The sequence below is a fragment of the Vicugna pacos genome, unplaced genomic scaffold (genome assembly GCF_048564905.1).
Source record: "Vicugna pacos unplaced genomic scaffold, VicPac4 scaffold_66, whole genome shotgun sequence".
NCBI classification, from domain to species: Eukaryota; Metazoa; Chordata; class Mammalia; order Artiodactyla; family Camelidae; genus Vicugna; species Vicugna pacos.
Genome location: NW_027328747.1, coordinates 325,858 through 344,234, shown reverse-complemented (window position 1 = coordinate 344,234; position 18,377 = coordinate 325,858). Strand labels below are relative to the sequence as shown.

Here is an 18,377-nt window from a genome sequence, read left to right as displayed (position 1 = left end):
TTGTAAACCAACTATACTTTCAACAAATAAGTTGAAATAAAATTGGGAGATGAAACTTCCACTGCCCAGGCAGCTGTCTGGATGAAATGATTCAAAGCAGGCCAGGTATTAACAATCCCCCCTAACACATCAAAACCCCATGTGGGATCTTCCTTTTGAGCAGCACAGGCTAACCGGCTGTGGCCACCTGTAAATAGGGTTGAAGTCACTTAGACCCTTGGCTTGGGAACACCGTGGCCACAGGGGTGGGGGTCACTGCAGCACCTACGAGAAGGACGGGGACAGCCTGCTGCTGAAGCCGCTCCCCAGGCCGCAGCCCAGAGCGCTGCAGTCAGGTCTGAGGTTCGGCCGGGAGCGCGCAGCTCCACAGCCCCTCGGGCCCCTGTGGTGCGGGTGGCGCTGAGACCACGCTCGTCCATCACCCTTCCTGGCACCCAGACACGGGAGTCTCCTGGGGGAGTTTTTCTCTGCCTCATACTTCCTGTCTCAGCCTCTTGTGGAATCCGGTCCATGCCCCAGGGAAGCAGGGCTTTAACCCTCCGGGACCCAAATCCATTACGGTTTGGATTCGGGATGAAACTTCCATGTTAACTCACCTGGCGCTCCCTTCTTGTGCTGAACTGCCCTCCCCCATCGATGGCATTAGGTCGTATTAGAAGTCCCGACATGCTTGTCCTTAGCTAAGAATCTGAGCCTCTTGCTCAGTCTTCCTCAGTGGAACCACTCATCTGTGGCAGAAAAGTTTGGGCTGTCGTCTACCCATCATTGTCCTCGGTCTTTTGGGTTTTCTGTTGGGTTATGGTTCTCGTGCAGGGATATCAATTTGCACAGGAGAAGCACCTGTAGACATTTTGAAAAATACAGACAGTGAATCCTTCCCCCTCTCCAGCCAAGGCTGGAAGCTTTCTCCCTCTAACAGGGGTTACACAATCATTTGCTTGGGAATTGACCAAACATATTGGCATAATCATAGTAAATTGCCCTTTACTCAGTGCTTGCCACGTGGCATTTTCTACTTCATGTTGTCTTTGTACCTTCAGTATCACATATAATCCCTGAATTATAGATTATAACCATTTCTGTTGAGGACACTCCTACTTGCTAATCTTGAATACAAGTATCTTTGATTCTCTTAATCTATTTCATTCCTGAGTTTCCTGTTCCTGAATTTCAAGAGCGAGTTATGGACACATGTATTTAAGGTTCTCTTATTAAATGTATCTGACTCATCCTCTAATCAAATCATATCCGGAGAAGAGAGATTTTCTCTTTTAAACATTTGCTTTTTCTTATTATATAGTAGTGCATACACACGGTGGAAAATGTAGAAAACATATAAAGTAAGAAAATTACAGCCATACATTATCTAAACACCAAAGGACAATGCTGTGTCATTTTGGACATTTAACTATTTTTCTTAATATTTTATCATAAAATTTCCCTAGGGCAAGTTGCTTAACCCTGGAATTTTACTAGCCTTTTGTCAAGTACAGAATAACATTCCCAGAAATGACCCCAACATCAAAATAGTATGTGAGGTTGGGAAGGCCACAGGGCACTCAGCTTATTCTCTGAGTCCTACAGAGAATGCTGTTAATTCACTGATGTTACGCATTCGATGCCTGTGAGTCACTCACTCACTCAGCTGGCTCGGACTGAGACCTACTTTATACCACGTGCCGATCAAGTGCTGGGGGGACCCCAGAGGGAGCCTGGATCACGGCATCACTGCTCCAAGAATCCTACTCAAGAATCCCACATGGGATTGGGGGGGTGGAGGCAGGTGAGATATGGTGAAATTCATTTCATTATGTTCCTTTAGACATATTTAAATAGCATGAAAATAGTCGCTAACTTTGATAAGTTTTCTTTTCCCTTCCTATGTATTTTTGAGGATGGGTATAGTTTTGGTGCAGCACGAGTAATTGTTAGATCTTTGGTATGTTAGGATTTTACATGGAAAATTAAGAAGGAAACTGGCACCTTATACAAAGAGAAGAGGCACTGAGGAAAACACAAGCCACCCTCGAACTTGGCTACCATTCAGCATTCCTGGTTTTCAAACAAGGGGAACATAATTCAAAATAGATTCCCTAAATATTTTAGCCCATAGTAGAAATACATGGAGGCAAAGTTCAGCTCACTGGAACCTACAACAATGTGCTTACTTAAGCGAAGGTATAAACAGACCACAGATACTATAATGCATCCTTTACTTTAAACTAGTTCATGTGAGCAAGTTTCATTCCACATGAATTTCTCAGTACCAATTTAGGAAATATATCCTTCTTGATTGGTAAAAGTAGCTCACTGATAACCAGATTCAACAAAATTTACTGTTAAATATTTAACCTATTTCCTTCAGGAAATGCTTTTGCGTAATCTGAGTTAAGTGTTTCCTCTATCTGATCTATTTCTTTTCACAGAGAAAAGTAGTATTATTTGCACACGAGCTACTTTTACTCCTCTGGAAATATCTGAATGTGAGCTCAGGGTAAGAGTTGTCTACTGCACAGGATGGAAAAAAAGATTCATTTCACAGCGGAGATCAGAATCTTTTTCTTGAGGGGCGTGGTGAGCTGGGGGACAAGGGAAATGCCTTTGTTTAGGGACAGACCCCAGTAATCCACACTGAAGCTGAAAGATGAAGCCCTTGTGAAGAAATGTGGCAGGACACACTGACACCCAAAGGTGTTCACTCTGCAAAAACAGAAAGAAAGAAAGAAAGAAAGAAAGAAAGAAAGAAAGAAAGAAAGAAAGAAAGAAAGAAAGAAAGAAAGAAAGAAAGAAAGAAAGAAAGAAAGAAAGAAAGAAAGAAAGAAAGAAAAAAAGAAAGAAAGAAAGAAAAAATAATTTAACTGCCCTATAAACAGAATGGACAGAAACTTGGTAATAAGGGAGAGAGAAGGAAGGTTAGGAAAGGGAGGAGAAACAATGAAAGGGAACTTGGATGCGGTGGGCAGAAGAGCAGGTTTCTGGAGCCTACAATGAAGGATGATAAGAAAAAAAGTAAAGTTTAAAAAAATTACAAAGTTTAAAATAGTTTAAAAATTAAAAAATGAAGTTAAAAAAATAAAATTTTTTATAGTAACATGGAAGACTTTAAAATGATGGAGGTTTTTTATTTCAAAATTCAAGTTGTTTGAGTTTCTCCTCCATGCTCCAAACAACAGTAAGACCTGCTTGTGTAAGTGGTTTTGGGGGACACCACAGAGAGGGGTGAGCTCTGCAGTTAGGTTGGGCAGGAGCAGAATGCTGGTGTGGAAGGCAAGACAGAAGAGAGAATAACAGTTTCATGAGAACAGAAACTCAAAGCCAGAAATTATCTTAAAAAGATTAGTGTGGTAGGCAGAAAAACGTTCCCCCCCAATATGTCAATGTCCTTATCCCCAGAACATAGGAAGAGGTCAGATTCCCTGGCAAAGGGGGCCTATGTTTGCAGATGCACTTAAGGTTGCTAACCAGCTGACTCTAAGATAGACGAGCTGGATTATAGAGGTGAGCCCAGTGTAATCACCAGGGTCGTTATGGGAGGAAGAGGGAGGCAGAAGAGGGGAGAGAGGAGAGGAGATGTGACCACAGGATCAGAGTCAGAGGCACACAACCATGCTGACCTTGAGAGAGAGAAAAGAGGTCACAGGCCAAGAGACACAGGTGGCCTCTGGAAGCCAGAAAAGTCAAAGACACAGGTTCCCCTGAGGCCTTCACAAACAGCCGTGCCAATACTTTGACTTCAGCAGGCTTCTGCGTTCAAGAACACTACAAGGTTAAATTTGTGTTGTTTAGTGGGGACTTTTTCTTTTTTCTTCCTACTACCATGACGTTTGGGGATACTTGTTGCAACATCAACAGAAAGCGAATACAGTAAGCTCCTTGAAATGTTCAGAAATTGCAGATAACACTGGACTGTCCACTTTGATATGGGATTGGGCTTATGTGAACAACAAAAGGACAGTGTGACCTTTGCTAACATCTGCTTTTCTCATTTTTAGGAAGAGAACAGTAAGTCAAAACCTCTGTAGTTATTATTTTAGACAAGTATTTCTTAAAACATTATGTAACATTGTGCCTTAAGACCACAAGAGAGTCTCTGTTCTTAGAAGAACATGGATTCCGTGAGATAGGGTCTTACATCCGAGTCCCACAGTTGTCTCTTATTGGCAATGAGAGCTTGGGCAAATCATTTACCCTCTTTAAGCCACAGGATCTTCATTTGCAAAAGGAAGACAAGAATAAGGATTGTTTGGGTGATTAAATTGTACACACACACACACACACACACACACACATATATGTACAACATTTAATACAGTGACTAGCACATACTAGACACTCAACAAATTCGTGTTATGGATTTTTAAATGCATGTATAAAAGGAGGAGAAAGTTGCAGGAAGTTGTGGGAAAACTTAGTTCACGGTCCCAAGAAGAGCCATCTCTCAAAGGGCTCTGATCAGTCAGTCCCCAGTGATGGGCTAATAAGCAGAAACTATAGCACATGAGGATTTAAGTTAAACATAAAAAAGAAGGTATTTAAGCATAATTATTAAACAGAAGGTACGTTTACACTTTTGGCTGGATCATCTTATCTGGAGAGCTTTAATAAGCAGAGAGTCTCCCCTGTTCTAGAGATGGGCATGCAGGAAAATGACTTGGATGGGTGGGCTGTTCTCACACAAAGATCACATGACTTAGTCCTCAAGGAAGTAACACCTCTTGTACGTTATTCCAGATTGACTGTCCTCCCATGATTATTGTCAGCTGTGTCATCAGTTCAAGGAGACAGCCACCTGGGTGACACTGGAATATTAGAAAGAAAATCTCATTTAAATTTTAGATAGCTCTAACATGAAATAAAGTCATTATTTTATGCCTAAAAAAATCTAAGGAACAGAGAGTAAAGACACTCTTCATTGGGAAACTAAGAGAAAATCTGAAACAGCTTCGACTGTCAGAACACAAAGCTGTATTCACATGTCTTCATTTCTGTATTTTCACAGCCAATACACCAGATCTCCTGGATAAGTCACAAATCTGCCCTTAAAGAATGTGATGTAGAAACACGAGGAGAAGTAGTTGACAAACTGGAACAAGAACACCTTCATGGCTAGGTTGTTCTCATAGTCAGTCTGGTCCTTGGGAACTCTGCAGTTAGAATAAAGAAAAGTATAGTCTGTAAAACTGTGAATGGCTTTTAGATCCTAATCAAAGCCACGGACACATGAGTTAACATGCCAAATATGTGTATATATATATACACACACAAATCACAGTGTTTTCATTTAAGCTGTTTTGAATTCCTTAACATAGCTACTATGCTAATTCCAAGTGTACACACTGTGGTAAGAGTTTATCCCATTATGAACGTAATATCCCACAAGGCAAAAAAAAAAAAAAAGTCACCCGTTCCTTAAAATTTATAAGCACAACTGTATCCAATGGGCAAGAACTGTCCTCTGTCAGGTGTAAGTTGACAGAAAGCTACTTCTATACATCCTGCTAATTGATATTCTCTTGTCTCCCTGAACGGCAGTAAGGTAGGACTATTGAAGAAAACAAACAAAGCACGGGGCAACTTGCTAGAAGCATTTGGGGAACATAAAACGGGTCATCCTCCTAGTTCTGAATTTGAATTGGTCTTAGTGTTTTCAGAAGATGACCACTGAGCAGACCACTGGGAGAACCACCCAGCCACATGCAGCGTGTGGGAAGCACTTAACTTGGGCCGCTAAGCCGCTGGCTGGGATACAAGCCAGAGAGAAGAAACATTTATTAAAGAAGCCACAGCTGATGAGAATGGAGCTACACTAACAAGAAAAGCATGGGGGGAAGACATATAACACTGTGATTACTTGTCCTCTCTGTAACACACAAGCAAGTGTGCCACTGGAACCACGACCATCTTCCACTTATTTGCAATACAGAGACTATTTACTTTCAACAATAGGGTACATGATCTAATGTAATTGAAATTATTATTAAGCACTGACCTGTTTACACAGAGCTTGGACATTCTAATGCTTCCTTTGTCCCTTTCACTAATGCAAAGCTGGAGCTAATTCACTTCTCACATAGGCTAGAGAAAATACGTTTACACTTGAAGTTTTCTAAAGACTGTAATGTACTGGAATTGAAGTGCCTAAGAGAAACAGTCTCTGTTTTGACCTGGTTCTAAAACTGGTGTAGAAATGACCTCAGCTGCAGGAGGAGCTTACCAGAGTCCGTCATCATGATTGCCGGTTTCTCATGTATGGCGTTCAGGGTCACGATGATGATAAAACTGATGAGGGAAGCAGTGATGGGCGTGGCCCACCTGCACAGTCAGGTACTTCTGGATTGGGTCTCTTCCATTCAGGTTCTTGGGAAGTTTTGCAGAAAATACAATGAACACTGAAAGTCCATAGACAATGATCCCAATAACTCAAGCAATGGTCAACAGGACCTGACAACCCAAAAACCCAGCAGCATGAGACTCACTAATGATCGTATTTTTACACAGAAAACTTGCCCCCACCCCACGCTTAAACAGACAACATGCATGTGCTGTAAACCTCACATAAACGTGAGAAGTGATGTAAATCGCACGTAAATGCCACAAGAGACGTGAATATCAGGCATGTTAAACTTTAGGGGAGGAGGAATGAAGGATGTCAAAAAGAATGAGTGCATCCACTAATGTAACTTGCTGACAGCAGGAGCAGCTGTGTGCAGGGCATAGGGAATATATGGGAACTCCAATTTCTGTGACTATTTCTGTAAACCTAAAACTGCACTAAAGAAGGAAGCCTGTTAAGTATATCTTTAAATGGGTGAAAATGGAGTAACTGGTGGCATGTTCTTTTGGAGACAAGTCTGTGATAGCAGAACCAATGAAAGTATCCCTTCTACATCTATAGAAGTACTTAGGTTATGAACTAGTTGTAACCAATGAAGGGGATATGCTTCCTTCCAAGGGAGAACCTATCACTGATTCAGGGGTCAGCAGGTGCTAGCTGTCGTCTTCATTCTGAATAGGACCAGTGAAGCTGCGGACATGCCCTGAGGGAAATAGTGGAAGTGACAGCAGGTCTCTGCTGATGAAAGCTTCACATGCTTCTCATACTCCTTGAGATCTTAAAATGGCAGGTACTCCTACTCCCTGCATTTGCACAAGATTCATGTCCCTGATCCGTTGTAGTTCTGACTGTGTGGACCCAAGGGCAACGGGGGTGTCGGAAGCATAATTTTCACGTGGCTGATAGGGTTTCAGTTCCTCACTAGGCAGGTTATTTTCTGGCCACTGAAGAATGCACATTAAAGATCCCATTTTTAAACTGTTTTCCTTCCATCTACCTTCTTGGTCATAGTCCAGAAGCATGTACTCAGTGTCCCTGGCTGCTCCTGATGGCTGCCCCAGAGAAAGCTACAAAGAATGTGAATTTCAAGACTAAGTGAACCACATCATGTTACTTACAGTAATAGCAGGAAGCTGGCTTGCACCTGCAGGGGAGAGCAGAGGGAGTGTTTACAAGCCTCTCCTGGAGCCAAACTCCTGATCTGGATCCCAGCTCTGATGCTAGCCGTGGGGCCTTGTGCAAATTTCTTAACCTCTAGGGGCTTCAATCTCCTCACCCATATAATGGGGGGATAATAATAGCAATTTATAGGACTATTGTGATGAGTCAATGATTTACTAATTGTGAAAACAATTAGAACATTAACCACAGGCATGTGAAAAACTCTACCTAAGTATTAGCTATGAATATGGTGACCAAAGTCTTAAAAAGGTGTTTTTCTTAGTTTTTAAGCCATCAGTTTGTAGAGAAAGCATTTTATTTCCTCCTCTACTCTCTTTCATCATCCTTTTCTTCACAGTTAAGGCTTCATGCTTGTGGAAGGAATAACTTTTTGGTGTGTGTGTGATTAAATGTGAAAATTAGTTAAGGCTGAGAAAAATGTATTATAGAAGGTATATTAAGCCTTCCTCTCTTGTACAGCACATATAGGCCATTTAAATAGTATGCATTTTTAAAAAGTCTGCATAATAATTTTTTAATTATGTATTAAGTAATCATAATAGTTAAGATTCCTTAAATGCTTACTATTGCTTCAGCACACATCTATTTTTCTAAATCCTCACAATCACTCTGTGGGGAATGTAATATTATATCTCTTTTACAAATGAGGAAATAGAGCCATGTGGAGATGATGCAATTTGCCCCAAATGAAGCATCTATTAAGTGAAAGAACTGAAATACTCAAAGAGCCCAAAGACACACTAACTGTATAGCACTGTCTCCTACATGGTCTGTGAAATCAATTCTAATTCATTCCAGAACTTTTACAAACTTGACACATTTCCATTTTTCTTCCAAGCACTTAATGGGTTCAGTATTTCTTACAAAACAGGAAAGCTTTCCATTCTCCTTCCTCAAGTTTCTTCTTACTTATCATCTTTTCTGATCATAACTTTAATGTTTGCTCATTAAAGAAAATTTGAAAGTACTCAGTAGTGGACAGAACTGCTGTCCTGTATCTGTCCCCAGTCTTAGGAGAGGACCCAGAATTTGCTTTAGGATAAATAACCTGCCTTCTGTTTTTAGTCCTGTGATTTAAGCTCGATTGACCCACTCTTTCTGAAGCACCAGAGGTAGATCTCAGTTGGTTTAAGACAAATAATACCCCTCATTCTATTGGCCTCGCACATGATTTGTGAATTGGCAAATAACCCAGGAAGAGCCACTATTATGTGAGGAGATACGTGCTGGTGCCCATGTGAATGATAAGCTTCCTCTATCAAGAGAGGAAGCTGGCGAAAGAGACCTCTCTTGGTTTGGATGGATGTGTGATCTGGGATGCTGAGTGCCTAGAAGCAGCATGCTGAGATATCTTTGGACACAGAATGAAGACAGGACAAAACCAGCCCTTGACATCATCTGGGCTACAGTATCTCTCCTTGACTGAAGCCAGACCTCAGACCTGAGGTTTTCATTTACAGGAACCAATAAATCCCATGCATCCCCATTCTTTGGTTGTTGTTTAAACACATTGGAGATTGATTTTGTCACCTACTATCAAACGACTCCAACTCTGAAAATGAATAAACAATAAAATAAGAAAAATGCTTCTACCTATAGACATAATTCCTTCAGAACTGTGCATTGTTTGTATATTACAAATCATTTTATATATTAATTTTATTCTCAAGCCTATCATAAGCACAACACTTTGACATGTCATAAAATATTCTCATGGACACACTTTTTCATGGCTGCATAATATTCTACTATGTGAAGGGTGGAAGAATATTTTGGCTGAGATTTTATATATATCTACATAGAAAACTATGTCTGTGACTTGCATCCATACTGACATTTCCCTGACTTTTTGAAATACTTCCTGATTAAAAGTTTTTCAAAGCTGAATGAGTGGATTAAAGCCTATGAATATTTTTGACTCTTGATATGAACTGCCAGACTGCTATCTAAGAAGACTTGAGGAGTACACCAGAAATTAACACAGCATTGTAAATCAACCATACTTCACAAAAAATATCCAGTAACCTAGGCATGGGATTGGTGATCACTGGCACTTCATCCTCATAAACAGAACTGTGTCACTCAAGAGGTGGAAAACTACTTCATTTTGATGTGCACTGACTGAATTACCATTGGAGTGTGACATCTATTTTTTCCTTTGTGAATGTGTGTTCATCTTCTCTGCCTTCTACGCTCCTGAGATTTTTTGATGTTACCTTTGAAGTGATCTGAACTCTCTATGTATTGAAGGAATTAGCCCCTTGTCAGATTTGGAAACAAATAACATCCTCTGGTGTTTCGTTTAAAATTAGGATGCTTCCGATGCATGGAAATCTTTATATATTTTCCTCTGAAACTTACTGTTCATCTAGAGGTTGTATATTCATCCATATTTATTTCTAGTTTTTTTCTAATTGTGTAACTTTTTTAAATGTTTCTGGACTTTATCACAATATATGGTTCACTGTATGATTTCAATCTTTTCTTTTCCCCCCAAGTAGCTAACAAGTGTTCCATTTACTGAATATCTTTTATTTATCTCCCTGATTTGTCATGCCTTCCATCTCTTATATTAAATTATTATTGATATCAGGGCCCATATCTGGACTTCCTGTCCTATTTTCTAATCTGGCTATTCTTGAACTAGTAAAACTCTCATTATCTTATTAATTATTATATTACTAATATGATTTTATTCACAATAAATCCCAAATCAATTTTATAACTTCTGATATTTTGGAGATATGATCTTTTAATCTAAAATCATGTGATTAAAGCATCTTTTATATCTTTCAGTAGTTCTTATTATTTTTGTTGTTAGTTCCTACTATCCTTTTGTTAGGCTATTCTTAGACATTTTACCTTGGTTGTTATTATTGGAAAATTTTAGAATTTTTAATACCTCCATCTGGTCTCTTAATCAGACCCTGGAGAATCCTAAACCACTGATCTGATTTTAACAAATGAGATGAAAAGAATTGGGGGAAGCACTGTGAGCAGAAGAGACTGTGGAACCTCCAGAGTGGCGCCCTGTGTAGGCTCAGATGTTCTCTGGTAAAAGTTTTCTCTACGAGACTACATAGTTCCCAGCTTGATTTTCAGTTTTCTCAGCATTTCACATTAGATTTCAAAAAGTCTGTGGCAGGTTCTTACCCAGAAAAAGAGCACTTGCACAAAGGGTTATAGGTACCCACTTTCCCCAGGTGGTAAAGGAAACACGCTCTTCTTCCTAATTAAAAAAACAAGTTTAGTCAATCAAGGGATTACACCAATGAAATGATTTTTCTCTTAACTGGTCACTAAATCCTAAACATAATTTAAAAAAATAATAATTTTCAGACACAGCCTCCTTATTTGTAACTGCATGGGGTTTTTTTCCTTTTTTTTTTTCTTTTCTTTTCTGTTATCGATGTAAAACACACAACAAAATACATACAGTGTTCATTTTAATAGTATTTGTTGGAAATGCACATGTGAACAATAAACTGTTTCCCTGCCACGGTCTGAGCTTAGGCGTCTGGATACCTGACAAGGCCAAGCTTTAAAGCTCTATTCCTTAGCTTGCCTTTGATTTCAGAAGTGACTGTAGTGACAGCTTAGAGTCCGTGCAGGACAGGAACTTTCACAGGTGTCTGCAGTTAACTGGTCTCCGCTGTGTGTTTCTTGTTTGAATTTTATGCGTTAATTAGCTTCAACTATGAAGTTTTAGAGTTTCCCTTTTAGAGGTTATAATTAGATTTTTTTTTAGAGATGAAATCAGTAAGACTCAAGATTTACCTGGATTATAAAACCAGATATAGAATAATAATAGCTGTAACTAAGTACATGGCCCTTCCTCTGTGCCTGGAAGTCTTTCAAGTAGATTCTGAACATTAATTCGACCTGTCCTTACCACAGTCATGAGGAAGCAACTCTCTTATTTTATTTTATCGGAAACTATGGCACAGAGAATTTAAGTTGTCCAAGATTACCAGGAAGCAAGCTACTCTGTTCAAATATGTATTTAGGCAACTTCATTCCCAAGGTCTCACTACCACAACGCTGGCCGCTCTAAACAATGGAGCATGCATTCGCAATTAAAGTAAAATGTTTCAATTAAATAACTAAAAAAAGATTAAACAATTTTTTAAATAAGGAAGAACGATAAAATGAAATGAGTCTTCATCTTCAATTTTTCAACATGCATGTTCCAATGAAAATTTAAACTTATTAGTTGGCAATTTTAAATTTAAAATTGGCAGTTTAAATGACCAAAATACTTTTCTTCAGTATTTTTTGTATGCTGCCAATATAAGTTTTTGTTTTTCAGGACTCAAAAACATTATGAACATCTAATTTTGTCTAAGTTTCAGCTTTCATTTCTGAATGTACAGTCTTTTACCAACATATGCTTTTACGCCCAACTTCAGTTGTAAACAATGAGAACTATTCATAATGGGGATTATTAGAAGCTTATTACATTGTAAAAGACAAATGTCATTTTCTATTGGTAGCTGAACTTCATTTTTTTCCATTTATAAACAGAGGAGTTTGACCTGCTCCCTCCAGACCTTTTCAGTGCCAACATTCTGTAGATCTGTGATTCAATTTATAAAATCTATAGTTGGAGACATTTTCAGATGCTCCTAGTAAAAGCATTTTCTTTCCAAGTGTTATTCATGCTCACAACCTACTGTCCTGCTGCTGCTGACTGCAAGTACCATCAGCTCTAAATTATCTCAGCTGATGGAAAGAAGCAATAATACAGATGACTCAAAAAACCATCTTTTCATAGCTCTGGAATGTTAATACAAAGATGTATAGTTTTATTTTTTTAATTTTGCAGCAGGAGTGGCAGCAATAAATTTACATTTCCAATTATAGAAAATGCCTAGCTCAAACACTGCTCAAACACTGATGGCACATCAACAAAGGTTTCCCTGCTTCTCCTACCCTTCTCTGACTTTAGGATGAGAGCCACGCTGCTTTGTGCACATCCCAAACGGGAGGGGGAGCAGTGACTGGGACTTAGTTCAAGGCAAAGGGGCACCTAGTCTATGATGAAAAGGAGGCCGCAATAATGAATGCACATGTGAAAAAATGGGAGTCAACTATAAAAACCAATGTGTCTTTCCTTCTACATTCATGCCATAGCAGCTAATTTTTATTTTGCATTTTTTTATTGGTGTTTTGAAAGGATAAAAATCAATGCCTCTTTTCTTATACGTTTATACCAGTCTTTTTCATTTCCCCATTTTTACTGTTATTATGAATGAAGGACCACACTTCTCTTCTGTGTCCACCATTCCAAGCAGTGCTCCTTCACCTTGGCTGCACATTAGAATAACCAGAGGAGCTTTAAAAACTTCCCTATGCCAGAATGCACCCCAGGCCACTAAGTGCCATCAGAGTTTGCAGTGATGGAATAGAGAGAGAACAGCAGAATGTGGATCTCCAGTGATAACTGATGCTTCAGAAATCTGTACTTAATATTTATTACACTTAACACTTTGGTAAATGATTAACAAAACCACATTTTATTTATAGGCGATACTGAAGAGAAACATGAGTTAATGCCTTTTTTTAAGAAAAAAGAAAATTTAGATAACTTATTGAACTTGTGAAAACAGACTATGTAGTTCTCTAGCTCAGGGGAAAGGTATTAACTTGATGGTCAGAGGCAGGTTACTGTGTCTGATGCTAAAGTACCTGCTACCAACATATTATGCCTACTAAAAACACAAATATCAGGGGGAAGAGTGGGTATAGCTCAGTGGTAGAGCACGTGCTTAGCATGTACAAGGTCCTGGGTTCAAGCCCCAGTACCTCCATTAAAAAAGAAAGTTAATAAAAGCAGAAGTAACTGTCATAATTTAAAAGCAGTGCACGGTCCACCCTCCAAGCCTTCTCCTCACATCCCTCTGTCTCTTCTGTCCGAAGGACCTGAGGGTGGGGAAGGGGATGAGAATGCTTTAGTAGCCCCTGCATTTCTATTTTCCACCACCCCAGTCACACAAAATTAAGATAATATTCTTAAATATGGAAAACTGCCATTTTCCTCAATCTTCAGTAAAGTAATTTTTAGAAATCGTCATTCTGTTTTAAGACTTGTAACTTGAAATAGTAGACAAAAACAACATGAAATGTTAATTGAAAATGTGGCTTCAGGGTAAATACCCTAAGCCCTTCTTCCAACCAGACTGTTAACCCTAGGCCCCAACTCTAGAGAAATTCCAGAATAACCACTATTCCCTCCACCGTTATACCTGAGTCTCTACCATGCTCTGAGAATAAAGAGACAAAAGACACAGTCCCTGCTTCCGGGAGCTCCTAGGTGCACAGGACTCATCGTGAAATGATGGCTGAGGAGGCGTGTTAAGGGGGCTTGGATAACAGTCAGCAGAGGGTGCTCGGGGCAGAGAGCCAGAACTGCAGTCAGGGCTGTCCCAGAGGAGGGAGCCGCTGTGGTGAGTTCTGAGATGCCCTAGAAGTGATCAGGTGAAGGTATAATGTTATGGACATTTCTACCTGGGGAGCTGCACATGCAAAGGAGGGAGGCCAAAGAGAGCCAGGTCTCTTCCAGGAACTGCAAATAGTCTAGAAGTGAGTACAGGGTGTGGGAGGCAGGTGAAGCAACCAGGTGGAGAGATCACAGCTACACATCACAAAGGACTCTGTGTGCCTCCAAGGTAGAGGGGACATGCAAAGTGATCTAGAAAGAGACAAGATAGAGGCAGGGAGACCTATTGGCAGATTCATGTGAAGGCCTGCTGAGGCCCCGCCAGGAGGAGAGAGAAGAAAACATTTCAGCAGGTGGACGGATTGGCCACAGGTGTGATGGAAGGGCAGGAAGAGGTCAAAGATGACGGCCAGCTTTCTGGCTTTGGCAGTGTCCTAAATTATAGTGCCATTCCCTGAAATAAGAAGGGCAGGAAGAGGAGCAAGTCGTGAGAGGAGACAACTGATTCAGTTCTGGCTGGGTGTCTGTAGGCTCCAGGAGAGATGTCCAGTAGGCAAATAAAAGTCTAGAAATCAGGAGAAAGTTCTACGCTGAGACAAGTACTTTTCCTGTTTCAAGAGGCTAATGGGTGTGAGTTGACAAGCTCACGAGAAGAGGTGTAGAGGGGTAGCTTTCACCCTCCTGCACATGGGAAGCATCTGGGAGCCTTTAAAACATAGGGCGCCCCAGCCTGGAGTGGGGCCTTTGTACTGTTTATTGTTTTTTAAATACTTCTTTCCTTTTTTGGGGGGGTAGTTAGCTTTATTTATTTTAATGGAGATACTGGGAATTGAACCCAGGACCTCTTGCATGCTAAGAACATGCTCTACCACTGAGCCGTACCCTCCCAACCTTTTTTTTGTTTTTAGACATTAGCTCTACTGAGCAGTCAGGTTTGAGTATCAACCTCTAGAGAGCAGAGAGCCTTGGGGTAGAGATCAAGGAGAAGCTGCCCAGAGCCCTGCAGACCCCACTAGGGGCAGTCGGAGACGTAGGGAGCCTCAGACGGGCTGTGAGGAACGTGAACTCAGCACTGCCCAATGACAAACATGTTTCAAGCACCCACTTCCCAGCAGTGTTTGTTCTGAGTTTACTTGTTTTCCAGTAATACTGGGTGAGAATAGAAACAATCTGGACACAGGGATCAAATTCAAATGCTGATTATGACCATTCTTAGCTGCGTGATTACTGATTAAAAGGTTACCCGTCTGCCACGTGTAAACTGGGGGACCTAGAACCGTGCTCGTGGGCTGCTGTGAGCGTAATGAAACGACATCTATAAAGTCCCTCCTGAGTCTCAGAGGTAATTGCTCCCATTGTCCCCAATTGGGACACCAAGAAACAGAGGCACAGAAGGCTTCAAACACTTGCCCAAGGTGAGGGTTGGGGTCAGGAATCAAGCCAACGTCTTCGTGGATCCAGAGCCCAGGATCTTCTTACGAACAACACGGCACTGCCCAGGCTCCCTGCTCAAAAACCCGCCTCCCTTTGGCTCAGTTCCATGGCGCCTGTGCTGCACAGATGTCGTCACTACCTGCCTGCCCGCCCGGTGTCTGATCCCGGCACTACTCCCTCCGTCCCACACACCGCTTCCTTGGGCACACCAACCCTCACGAGGCCATTGCTGTGGCTGCTCGGATGTTTACACGGAAATGCAGGTGGCAGCCCAGCTTTTTCCTATAGATGCTGCTGTGAATGGAGGCAAAGAGCTCACAGTTGGCGGGGGAGGTCAAGTCTGATCTCCTCCTTGGCTGGAGAGCTGGATGGAATCCAGTTTCCCTCTGCAGCTTAGACATCCAGCATGAGAGTTATGTAAGGCCATCTGGCCTCTCAACATAGATATGATGCCCTCGCAGTCATACTTAACACCGTAATCTCCTGGCTCCACCAGAGAGCAGAGGCCCTGGCCTGTTGTCCACCAAGTTTTGTTTCCTTGCATGACAGCTACAATGGGGTGAGTTAACACCAGACCAGAAAATATACAAAGCCCTCGTGTACTATTTCCTGACACTTGCAGGTCACCGAAATACCCCAGATACTCCAAGTAAACAACTAGTAAGAGGAACTGAGCTGGCTCGTCCATCAGACCCCTGATGGCAGGACTGATTTGGCCTCTGCTGCTCTCGGGATGATCCGTTCTCCTTCTGTGTGCCCTTTCCCAAGTGAAAGAGACTGTTCTTTGTTTATGGGCTAGGGAGTATTTGTGGCTGTCTGACCAGAACCTTCAAAAGTAGAGCTCTTGGTGAGAATGGAAGCATGGCACCCACATCTCATGAGCTCAGCTACCCAACAGCCTGATCTAGCCAAGACTGTGGCCAACACCAGGGGTCCATGCTCTTGAGTGTTGGGTCTGGAGAGCAATGCCTCCACCACTGAGAAGCTGCCCTACCACTTGTGCCCTTATCCCCATCCAGGGGGAGGTGACGCATCCATGGGATGAAAGCCTTGAGGGCACTAGGTGACTGTGGACCAAGCTTTGACTGGCCGGTCCTGCCCCCCATGTGACCCATGTTAGCCTCACATGCAGAAAATCCCCAAAGAGACCCCTGCTTGAATGAATGGGTCACCTATAAGCCAACTGTCCTCGGGCCGCCTAAGAAGCAACACAGTATACACAGTGAGCCACCCACTCACTGAAGTACCCAAGGCTCACAGTTCCCTAATGTGACACCAGGTACCCCCGGCAAACAGAAAACCCTTACTTTGTAATTGACTTGAGAATTCTTCTGCCAACACTGCCTTCCACCATCCACTTATGAAGTTCTTTCCACTCTGTCCCCTGCTCTGCAACTGTGCAATCAGTCCAGAGCTCCTTCATGAGACAGGAGGGAAGGTGGCCGGGCACAGCCATTAAAACAATGGCACAGCCATTAGCAACAAGACGGTGGGAAAGTCAACTCCCAGTAGATCTTGAGCTTCAATACACACTCACCGAAATACAGCAGGATGCTTAATGGCACTCCCACAGGTGCCAGGACAGGTTCAAGGCTGACCATAAAAGGTCAAAGGGTGAGTGGTGGCCCAATTTCTGGGAATCCCAACACCTTCCCCAAAGCGGTTGGAATATTCCTCCCACTTATTAGCATATGAAGATACTGAGCGCATAAAAACTAACAACCGCACAACTCGTGGCTGCTCTCTCTGCTGAGGGAGACAGCCCACACTCTGTCTGTGGAGTGTGTATCTACTTTTACTTTAAACTGGAGCACCCAACCCCCACGCCTCATGGCCTTTCTCTTGCCTTCTGAAACAGCCCACTCTGTCTACGGAGTATATATCTTTCCGAATAAATCTACATTTACTGAAATGTGGCTCTCTCTTGAATTTGTTCCTGTGCAAACCAAGGACCCACACTTCACGAGGTGCATCCCAGGGACCCAAATAAGACCTGGGCTACGGCCATCCTCTCCCCCACATTTTCCTGTATCATACATTCCTTCCCAAAGGATCTCACCTTGTGCACTTCAAAGTAGACAGCACTCATGTGTCCTGACCTGGGTCTGCTTCTGCGTGTATCATTTCTCATGTCCACTAGAACGTCACCTTCATGAGGACAGGGATTTGGTTCTGTTCACAACGGAAGCACCAGCACATCACAGGTGCTGGAGAACTATTAGCTGAATGAATGAGCTGTGGGAAGTCCTGGGAATTCCACCTGCAACTCCTAGCCACTTGGGTCCCAGCTGACTCCAGTTGCTCCCTGCTATTCATGGCTGACCTCTGGCCACCACTATCTGCTCTGCCATCACCTGAGCCGGGATGAGCTGAGATGAGCAAACACCTCGGAGAGCATGGCGGCTGGTTCATGCCGTTGCAAAACACACGCCCTTTGACTGCCAGGGGTTACTTAGAATGGACAAACTGAAGGCAGCACCATGGGCACCGCCCTATGCCACAACTCACTTGAAGCACCAGGACTGCACACAGGGGAAACGCTGGCCCTTTCCAACCTAAGGAGAGGGACTATGGGTGAGGAGAGGGTCTCTGTCAAATAACAGTCTCTTTACATGCCCAGTCTTAGAAAAGCTCTTTAAAGACACTTCTGGTATCTTCCTTGTGTTTCTGTAATCCCTCTAAATTTTGTCATTTTAATCTACGCATGAGAAATACAGATGCTCTTGAAATCTCTCTTGATTTTCAATGAAGAAAATCCTCAATTTCCTTCTCTGCTAAGAAAACTGCTGCACTTTATATTAAAAATCATCTTCCTTTCATGAGTTTCTATCTTCAAACACCTAATTTCACAAGAATCAATGAAGCAGGACATGAAAATCATGCTGTGCTTTATCACCTACAGGTGGGCAGGAATGAAATGAATGAGTACTGATCTCATGAGACGGGAAGGCTGGGGCTGTCTTATTCCTGCTACAGATGGAAGGGTCC

The 18,377-nt window shown here is 42.0% G+C and overlaps 1 long non-coding RNA gene across 1 annotated transcript in view; it reads right to left on the bottom strand.

The window, feature by feature from the left end:
- Positions 1-606: 606 nt before the first annotated feature.
- Positions 607-18,377, bottom strand: part of LOC140694618 (uncharacterized) — a 39,320-nt gene continuing 21,549 nt past the window's right edge. The window contains exon 3 of the long non-coding RNA XR_012070200.1: positions 607-840. This is a non-coding gene — a long non-coding RNA (uncharacterized lncRNA). The remainder of the gene's footprint in view (positions 841-18,377) is intronic.